The sequence below is a fragment of the Microtus oregoni genome, unplaced genomic scaffold, assembly GCF_018167655.1.
Source record: "Microtus oregoni isolate MIOR12 unplaced genomic scaffold, Mior012 000014F_ref0000157, whole genome shotgun sequence".
Classification (NCBI taxonomy): Eukaryota; Metazoa; Chordata; class Mammalia; order Rodentia; family Cricetidae; genus Microtus; species Microtus oregoni.
The window spans coordinates 19,546,814-19,557,308 of record NW_024543073.1 but is presented as its reverse complement, the minus strand read 5'-3'; positions in this window follow the sequence as shown (position 1 = coordinate 19,557,308).

The following is a 10,495-nucleotide window of genomic DNA, read 5'->3' as shown; positions in this document are numbered from 1 at the left end:
TAGAGTGGCGTGGACATGAACCTAGGCTTGGCACCTCCAAAGTGTACACAGTTCTGTTCTTCTAGCATCTGCCACTCACAGGAAGCTGAGTTCTTGGAATGGCATATAATAATTTAAAGCCAAGAGGGCATCTGCTGGTACACCAGGCATGCCGAGAAAAGCAAGCCATCCTCTTGTGCACAGAATGACATCCAGGAGTATTTATTTAATGCAGATGTTAGGTATTAGGCACTGGGGAGCAAGTGGGAGTCAGGAGAAAGTCGTCTGAGTGAGCCTCCACCTCTCAGCCTAACCTTGCCACGCTGCAAAATGGTGTCAGATAAATCATTGCAACCCAGGCTCCTGGGTTTGCTCGATAACATGATTAATGTCAGCCTTGCAGACCGGGGACTAGAAATAATCCAAGAACAGTATAGGAAGACACACCTGACACTGATAATTTCAGTGATTTTTGTGATGTTCATTTTAATTTTAAAAACAAGATTGTGTAACGTCTATTCACCAAGAAGATTCTGATAGTTTCAAAGCTTCCATCCTGATTCTACAGCCCAGCCACCTCTGCACATGAAGTTCTGAGACAAAAACCTTCCCTGTGATTTATGGGATGGAATGAAATATAGAGCAGTTTTATATGAATCATGGCAAAATATCTTCTCAATTATAGACAACTTTTTCAGGAAAGAAGTGTTAGTATTCAAGCTTCTGTGCTGGCCTGACCTTGGGGTATAGTCCTCAGCTGTAGCCACTAAGAGCAGCTCCTGTGCACATTCACTACATTCCCCTTTAAAGAGGCCCTGCCCATCTACCATATCTCCCTCTTTGTCTCTGTCTGTCTGTCCTTTGCTCTCTCATTCTCTCGGTCTCTATCTGTCTGTCTGTTCATCTGTCTCTTCCTCCCTTCTCTTCTTCTACTCCTGTCCCCAGAGATTGGTCTCCCCACTCTCCTCCCCCCTTTTCCATTCATTTTCCCCCAATAAAAAACCTCTCCACCAGGTATCACAATCCCTGACTTCAAACTCTACTACAGAGCTATAGTACTGAAAACAGCCTGGTAATGGCATAAAAACAGAATGGAGGAGCAATGGAACCGAATCAAAGACCCAGATATTAATCTACACACCTTCGAACACCTCTCAACAGAGGAATCTAAAATGGCTGAAAGACACCTAAGGAAATGCTCAACATCCTTAGCCATCAGAGAAATGCAAATCAAAACAACTCTGAGACTCCATCTTATACCTTTAAGAATGGTCAAAAGCAAAAACACTGATGACAACTTATGTTGGAGAGGATGTGGGGTAAAGGGAACACTCCCACATTGCTGGTGAGAATGCAAGCTGGTACAGCCCCTTTGGATATCAGTGTGGTGATTTCTCAGAAAATTAGGAAACAACCTTCCTCAAGATCCAGTAATACCACTTTTGAGTATATATCCAAAGGATGCTCAATCATGCCACAAGAACACGTGCTCAACTATGTTCATAGCAGCTTTGTTTGTCATAGCCATAACCTGGAAACAACCTAAATGCTCCTTGACCAAAGAATTGATAAGGAAAGTGTGGTACATTTACACAATGAGGTACTACACAGCAGAAAAAATAACAACATCTTGAATTTTGGAGGCAAATGGATGAAACTAGAAAACATCATTTTGAGTGAGGTAACCCAGACCAAGAAAGACAATTATCATATGTACTCACTCATAGGTGGTTTTTAAACATAAAGCAAAGAAAAGCAGCCTATAAATCACAATCCCAGAAAACCTAAACAACAATGAGGACCCTAAGAGAGACATACATAGATCTAATCTACATGGGAAGTAGAAAAAGACAAGATCTCCTAAGTAAATTGGGAACATGGCAGACCTTGGGAGAGGGCTGAAGGGAAGGAGAGAGGCAGGGAGGGGAGCAGAGAAAAATGTAGAGCTCAACAAAAAATCAGTACCAAAAAAAAAATGACATTAAAAAAAGCTCCACCTGAGTTCTGTCACGTGGCGTCTTTCTCTTTTGCGCTATTGTTTTTAAATTATAACAAGAAGTAACACTGATGTTGCCAGAAAAATAAATATGTAAAGGATCCTGAGACTTCTCCTGTGTCGCTTGCCATTCCATAATTTCAAATTACGCTCAGTTCCCCAATATTAATTAAACCCTGACTGTGTAAAACATATTGCTGCGTGTTGGGAACAGTGAGATGAATATGAAGCAAGATAGACAGGGTGCATTAGAGCTGCCGTGGAGACAGCTGAAGGGATGGATAAACATTTATCATATCACAGTAACTGAGGAGGAGCGTGCTTCTATTAATAACAGAATGCAATTTGTTTCTAGAATGGACACTCATTTATTAAGATCAAGCATTTGCTCTTGCCGGGCTTGGAGATGTTGCATTAAACCCATGCGATTCACATATTCAAGTCTAAAAACATGCTACACTTATCTTCGCTACACTTTCTTCTTCTCTTTCCTCACTGACACTTTCTCTTGGCACTCATTGTCCTTGATGCCCTGCTCAAGCAACTTCTTGTCACTTTTCCTTTTGCTGTCTTGTTCTCAACACAAAGTGTGTAGGCATTGTCTCCATTTCTCACACCCCATTTCCCTTTCAACCCACCACAGTCTGGTTTCTGCTCTTACAACAGAGCAAAATCCCTCTACGATCAACAAATGGTCAGCAAATTACTATATTCAATGGTCTCTCTAGGCCTACAGCATATACAATATCTTGACAGTTTTGACAGTGTCCCCTTAAAACTTATGGCTCCCCAAACATCATTTCTTTTTCCCCCCACCCTCATCACTCAGAATTAAATCTTGATTTAGTCAAATATTCTACCACTGAGCTGAATGCAGCCCTGTTTCATTTTTGAGTTCCCCTAGGCTGGCCTTATTGGGATCCTTCTCCCCAAGTCACTGACTTACAGATTTACTCCATCAGGTCAGCTTTACCTTTACCTTTTTGTTCCCTTCCCCATTAAAAATGCTCAAGATGCCGATCAGATTTCCCAATCATCAGGACATCTCCTGACACTACGCTTACACGTTCCCACCACAGATCTGACATCCAGGAAAGCCTGCCTCTCATTCACTAACATCCCCCATTTCATGCATTGTTTTCTATGAGTAATATGTACTGTAGAGACAGACTGGTTTGTTTCGACCAGTCTGTAGAGCACCAATCATCAGCTTTTAGCGTTTCTTAGGATCCATGTACAAAAAGTGCTTTTCCTTGGAAGAAACACCCAGAGTTCCTGTATAAACAGACACAGAAGCACCTTCCTTTAACTGCTTCCCTTTCTTTAATTCTTTTTTTTATTGAGAAAAGGAGAAAAGAAAAAAAAAGTTTCCACCTCCTCCCAGCCTCCCATTTTCCTCCCCCTCCTCCCACCCTACGCTCCCTCCTCCCACCCTTCTCCCCCTCCCCCCACTCCTTTCCCCCTCCCTCTCCAGTCCAAAGAGCAGTCAGGGTTTTCTGCCCTGTGGTAAGACCTAGGACCTCCCCCATCCGTCCATATCTAGGAAGGTGAACATCCAAACTGGCTAGGCTCCCACAAAGCCATCACATTACGTAGGATCAAAACCCCGTGCCATTGTCCTTTGCGTCTCATCAGCCCTCATTGTTCGCCATGTTCAGAGAGTCCAGTTTTAGCCCATGTTTTTTCAGTCACAGTCCAGCTGGCCTTGGTGAGCTCCCAATAGATCAGCTCCACTGTCTCAGTGGGTGGGTGCATCCCTCGTGGTCCTGTCTTCTTTGCTCATGTTCTCCCTCCTTCTGCTCCTCATTGGGACCTTGGGAGCTCAGTCCAGTGTTCCAGTGTGGGTCTCTGTCTCTATCTCCATCCATCACCAGATGAAGGTTCTATGATGATATGCAAGATATTCGTCAGTATTGCTCTAGGATAGGGTCATTTCAGGTTCCCTATCCTCAGCTGCCCAAGGAACTAACTGGGGACCTCGGCTTGGGCACCTGGGAGCCCCTCTAGGGTCACTCCTGAGTGAGGTATCCCAGACCCAAAAAGATGAACATGGGATGTACTCACTCATAATTGGTTTCTAGCCATAAATAAGGGTCACGGAGTCTACAATAGGTGAATCTAAAGAAGCTAAGTAAGAAGGGGAACCCAAGGAAAAACATATAGTTATCCTCTTGGCTAAGGGAAGTAGACAAAATTGCCGGGGAGAAAATTGGGATCTTGGGGGTGGGGTGGGATGGGGGTAAGGGGAGATGGGGAGAGAAAAGTTAGAAGGGAAGGAGGTCGGGCCTTGGGAAAACAGGAGGATTGGATAAAGGAAGGTTGGACAGGGGAGCACGGAACCACAATTCTTAGTTAAGGGAGCCACTTTAGGATTGGCAAGAGACCTTTCTTTAATTCTTTAACTCTGCCTCAGCTTTGCCTCACTTAATTGCACCATTAAAACAGACACATTAAGGGAAATTGCTTTACCACTGGAAAGTCATTGGAAAGCCAAACAGTGACCCACAAAACATCAGATTTAATCTTTATGATTTATGTGTTGCGGAATTTGGATTTAACCATTCAAATATCTGAATAATAGGGTGCCCATAACACTTATAATTCATGCTACTCCATAAACACCTTCTCAAACAATGCTAGTTTTGTTATATTATTGCTTGGAAAAAAATCTTTTCTACTAATATTATCATTAGTAAGTTAGGGAGACCAGAATTTGAAATTGTAAGGGAAATATAGATCTGTGATTATGGTTTTTCTTGCAGAGAGAGAGAAGTGGGGGGGGGGTGTCCATTTCTGTTTCAAATTGCAATTTGACATTTGAACAAAACAGGTAACTAAAGGCACACTTCCCTTCCAATGAAAGGTAAGGGCTAAGCAGCAGACAGCACAAAGGCCATTATGTTAATTATGCAGAAGAGGAGTTTTTAGCAGCATAGGGATGTCCGAGGAGCCTCTGGGATGGATTTTCAGGAAATTCTTGAAGCAGTGCTGCAGAACTGGGAGACCCAGAACCCCCTGCCTTTCCACAGTCGGAAAACTGCCAGCTCCAAAACAATGCTACCCCTGCCATGGCCTGAAGTCGTGAGACTTTCACAACACGATGAAACAGCAGAGGAGGTTCTTCTCTCTCATCTCCCCAGATCCATGACCCGTGAGGAGATGCCAAGATTTGGATCTCCCCATGCACACAGCTTCCTCTGGCTGCTGCTTCCCTGATCCTGTATTTGGGCATCCCTTTGGCACCAATACAACGTCCAGAAGCTCTGCTGCAGAGGTGGGTTTCTTCTTTCCCGTTATCCTCTTATCCTCTCAAGAGTATCCGCTGAAAAGCCATCTTAGAAGCAAGTAGCTGTGACTGAATGCTGTGGTGGTTTGAAAGAACATGGCTCCCAAAGGGAGGGACACTATTAGGAGGTGTGGCCTTATTAGAGCACACGTGGCTTGTTTGAAGACGTGCATCACTGTGGAGGCGGGCTTTGAGGGCTCATATGAGCTCAAGCCACACCCAGTGAGACAGTTCACTTCCTGTTGTCCTCGGGTCAAAATGTAAGGACTCAGTTCCAGCACCATGTCTGCCTGCACGCTGCCTTGCTTCCCGCCATGAGGAGAATGGACTAAACCTCTGACCTCTAAGTAGTCCACCACAGTGAAATGTTTTCCTTTATAAGAGTTGCCATGGTTGCGGTGTCTCTATAGCAATAGAAACCCTAAGTGTGACAGAAGTTAGATGGTTTCCTGTGTTAGCGCCAACATAATGAAGTTTCAGGACAGACTCAGCTACACCATGAAGATTAATGAAGAAATGCCAACATCCTACTTTCCAGAATTAAAAAAACATAGTTTTTTTAAAGCAAAAATTAACTCATTATTATTAATAAGGTCCACTGACGAATGGCAATTTCTTGCCAGACTTCATATTGCATGCTTAGTAGGAAAGTCACACAACGTTGGAGGTAAAGCTAGGAACCTATGCAGGGAGACGAAGGCAATGGCTGTGGCATGGGCCTAATGTCAAGTTCATTTTTCATGATAAAATTATAGGGAGTTCTTTCTAATCAGGTAAAATCTAACTAGACTCCACAATGAGTGAGAAATTACTGTGGAAAGGTTGATGAGTGACGGTAGTAAACACAGCTGCTTTGATGCACACTGCAGCTGTGCCTCCTAAGGATGCTGATGACATGGCTCGCCTCACCTGCTGCACCTGGCAAGGGTCCCTTTTGAATGAAACGGGGATGGAAGAAAGTCGTGCCTTCACGGTTTCCACAGCCACATCAGTCACGGGCAGGCATTGCTCCCTTAGCTCCTCAATCCCAGGCGAACTGGATTTAGAAAGACATTTGTCTTGTAATTTCTACACTCTATTGAATACGAGGCTACACCTTCTTTTACTGGTTGTTTCTCCATAGGAATCCTGGAGGGCTGTTAATCTTTACCACCTGTGCCTCTTTGCAGATGGAGGAAGGTTCAGGAAGGATAATTTACACAGGTTCATGGAGACAGTGAGATGCTGAAAGGCTTCAAATTCAAAATGTGTCTGAATCTGTCATGGGATGGAACTATTTTTGTCTGCCTAACATTCTTCCTCTTCTTTTGACAGACGCACATGTAGGGTCCTGCCTCTCTTTGTCCTCAGTTCAAGTGGTTTGGATGTTTTGGCTACTGCTGCAGAGACCAGTGTGGGATCTAGGGATGGTCCATAAGACCATCGGGTGCCCATGATAGAGTAGTGAGGAATAACACGTGACACAATTGTTCAGAAAAAAATACATTTTGTTTGTTTTTTGTTTTGTTGAGAATCAAAGAGAAATTTTCATTTCTATTCTGCTTCACTGGGTTATTCTAAGCACAGGGCTCAATGGCCACCACTTTCTTATTAGCAAAAGGCAGAGCCTTTCAAGAACGGGGCCAACACAGTGCAAAGCAGAGAGGATGGATGCATGGAAAAAGACCAGTCTAATTGTATGTTTTATAATTGAAAACCCAGACATCCCCAACCCAGAGAACTCAGACTTTTGAGGGAAGAAATTGAGTTTTTTTACTTCCTACATTGTAGATAGTACATATCCCAAACCCAATCTGACACTGTCTATGTCCTTGTGGTGTCTTGGAGCAAAGAATGAGGATGCTGGCATGTCCACTGATGAGGCTCCCCCATTGGATTATACTCCTTTAAGTATCATAGCAGAAACTATCTCCATAATAAAATAAGATTAATATAATAAATCTATACATTCATAGCTTATGGTCATGTGACTGTACCATCTAGAAAACTTAGGTCTCTTATCTGCTGCCACAAGAGAAGAGAGAAAGAGAGCTCAACCTCTCTTTCCATTACTCCTGCTACATACGAGACACTCATTGCTTCTGCCTACATGTGACCCAAACCAGTCACATGGTCTCAGCCTTAACAGCCAGAAACACGGGAAGCAACAGCGTGTCCCAGGGAGCACTTAGTGAGGACTGACACTGTCTATGTCCTTGTGGTGTCTTGGAGCAAAGAATGAGGATGCTGGCATGTCCACTGATGAGGCTCCCCCTACAGGAAATCATATTTCTGGTCATTTATCAGGCTGCTGTCTAGCTGTGTAGCTCAGGCTATCCTTGAACTGGCCATCGCCTGCCTCGGTCTACTGGCCTGTGAGATTGTAGGGGTGCATCACCATGCCCAGTTTGGCTTTGTTTTTAAGCCTTTCAGATTGATTGCAATAAAAGGAAACACTGAGATATCCTGACTCTGGTAGTTTGTACTTGAGGAGACTACATTCTAAATTAAGCTATTTTTTTTTTTTTTTGTGCTGCAGAACCTCCTAAGACATTGGAATTAATGTTACAGGTTTTTAAGCCCAGACTTCACAAAGTTAAGGCAGGGAGACTGCAATTTCAAGGGTACTCTGGGCTACATGACAAGGTCCAATCTCAAAACAAAAATAACAAAAGACAAAGATGGGAGCTGACTCAGCAGATAAAGTGTTTGCCATGCAAACATGAAAACAAGAGTTTAAGTTCCCAGCATCCGTGTGAAAGACTGGCAGGGAAGATGGCTGGCTGCCTATAAACCCAGAGTTTAGGAGACACAGAGAGAGGATCCCTGGGGCACGCTGGACTAGCCCAAGTCAGTGAGCTCCAGGTTCCCCTCAAAAGATAAAATGGGATATGGTAGGAGCTGGTGTGAGAGGAAAAGAGATCTGGAAAATGATGTAATTATATTTTAATTATTAAAAATTTAAATGTAAAAAAATGTGTACAGAAAGTGGAGAATGATTGATAAGACACTAGATGTCAACATTGGCCCTTCATACAACACGTACACACACATGTAAACATATATATACACACAAACACGCACACCACACATATACAAATAAGAGCAAAAGCTAGAACCACCTCAGGTAGTAGAGGGCGTAGTGTGTGTCTCAGTCAGGGTTCTGTTGCTGTGAAGAAACTTATGACCACAGCAACTCCTATAAAGGAGAGCATTTCACTCGGGGCTGTCTTACAGTTCAGAGGTTTAGTCTATTAACGTCATGGTGGGAAGCATGGCAGCATGCAGTCATTAAGGTGGTGGAGAATTTGCTGAGAGTTCTTCATCTAGACCTGCAGGCAGCAGGAAGAGAGAGACACTCTGGACTTGGAATAGGCTTCTTGAAAACTCAAACCCACTCCCAGTGACACACTTCCTCCAACAAGGCCACACCTTCTAATCCTTTCAAATAGTGCCACTCCTTGATGACCAAGTATTCAAATTTAGGAGCTATGGTGGCCATTCTCATGTGACATGTGTTGGGCTGGGTGTGCATTCGATGGCCATCCACCCTTCATCTTCAGAGCTCCAAGTAGGCTGCCTTATTTCTTGGTTAGCCTCACTTGCCTGTCTGTGTATAGAAGATAGAACATTCCGACGTGAAAAAGTGATTTTACATAATTATCAAGGGCAGATTCTCTTTAAGTAATTTAAACTCTTAAGACATGTGTTGTTGTAAGGGGGCCACTTGTTTGTTTCCAGGCCACGCAGCAGCTCAGACCCAAAATAATCACACAGAAACTATATTATTTAAAATGCTGCTGGGCGGTGGTGGCACACGCCTTCAATCCCAGCACTTGGGAGGCAGAGGCAGGCGGATCTCTGTGAGTTCGAGGCCAGCCTGGTCTACAAGAGCTAGTTCCAGGACAGGAACCAAAAGCTACGGAGAAACCCTGTCTCGAAAAATAAAAAAAAAAAACAAAAAAATCAAAAAAAAAAAAACAAAAAAACGCTGCTTGGCCCATTAGCTCTAGTTTCTTATTGGCTAACTCTTACATCTTAATTTAACCCATACAATCTGTGTATCACCATGTGGTTATGGCTTACCGGGTAAAGTTCCCAGCGTCTGTCTCCAGCAGGGTTACATGGTGTCTTTATACTCTACTGCACCTCCTTTCTCCCAGCATTCAGTTTAGTTTTCCCCACCTACATCTATTCCCTGCTCAGGCCCAAGACAGTTTCTTTATTAACCAATGGTATTCACAGCATACAGAGGGCAATCCCACATCACATGTGTGGGTTTTTCAATGCAATCATGCTTACTGGAAGTGACACTATACTTTAGACAGTGTTTTGAAAATCTGCACTGTTGGTTGTTGCAGTTTTCTGGGTTTGATTTTTGTGGTTTGTTGCTATTATTGTTGCTACTAAAATAATTGGGATGCCCCACTGGCAAAAGTACCACTTTACATTCACGTGTATCATGATCTAAGCATATATATGTATATATATATGGAGACATATATCCAATATAAATGTTATATATCAATAAAAACTTTAAGTGGTTTTAAGATTTATTATATGTTCAAGGTTTCAGCTGTCATAGAAATGCACAGAAGATTGCCTTTTGCTCAGCAACTTTTCCAAAGGTTTCTCCTTCTGAAATTCACGTTATCTGTGTCAACAGTGCTTGTAATACTCTCTCATACAGTGCATCTCCAAGTGGATGCAAGTATATACAAATACTTGGAGACACTAGCCTCCCAGTGTAGTCATGCTTGCTTATTTACGTATCCATATATCTGAGTCTATATGGTTACATTATATTCGCTCTCCTCTTATCTCTCCTTTTTAACAGACTGCTAAGTGTGTTTTAAAATTACAGGATTGTCATAATATATATGAATTTGGCAGTAGAATAATAAAAGAACATTGAAGTAGTTGTTGGATTTAATAAGGTTGAGGCATGATAGGTTTAGGTGGTATAGAATGATACTTAAAAGCAGGGTGTTTAGGGTTACATAGGTTAGAACCCAAGGTGAAGTCTAAAATACAACCTTAGGCAAAACATTAGCATCTCTAAACCACACTTTCTTCACTTATAGAATGGAAATATGTCCTATACAACTTTTTGGAGGGCTAAATTTGACAACTAGCAATAGACTACAGCTCCTATTTCATAGGTCCTTACTACTAATGAAGCTTGAACTTAAGGGTAAAGCATAAAAGCCAGAGCAGAAGAATTCTCAAGATCTTACCTATCTACCACATCTTTT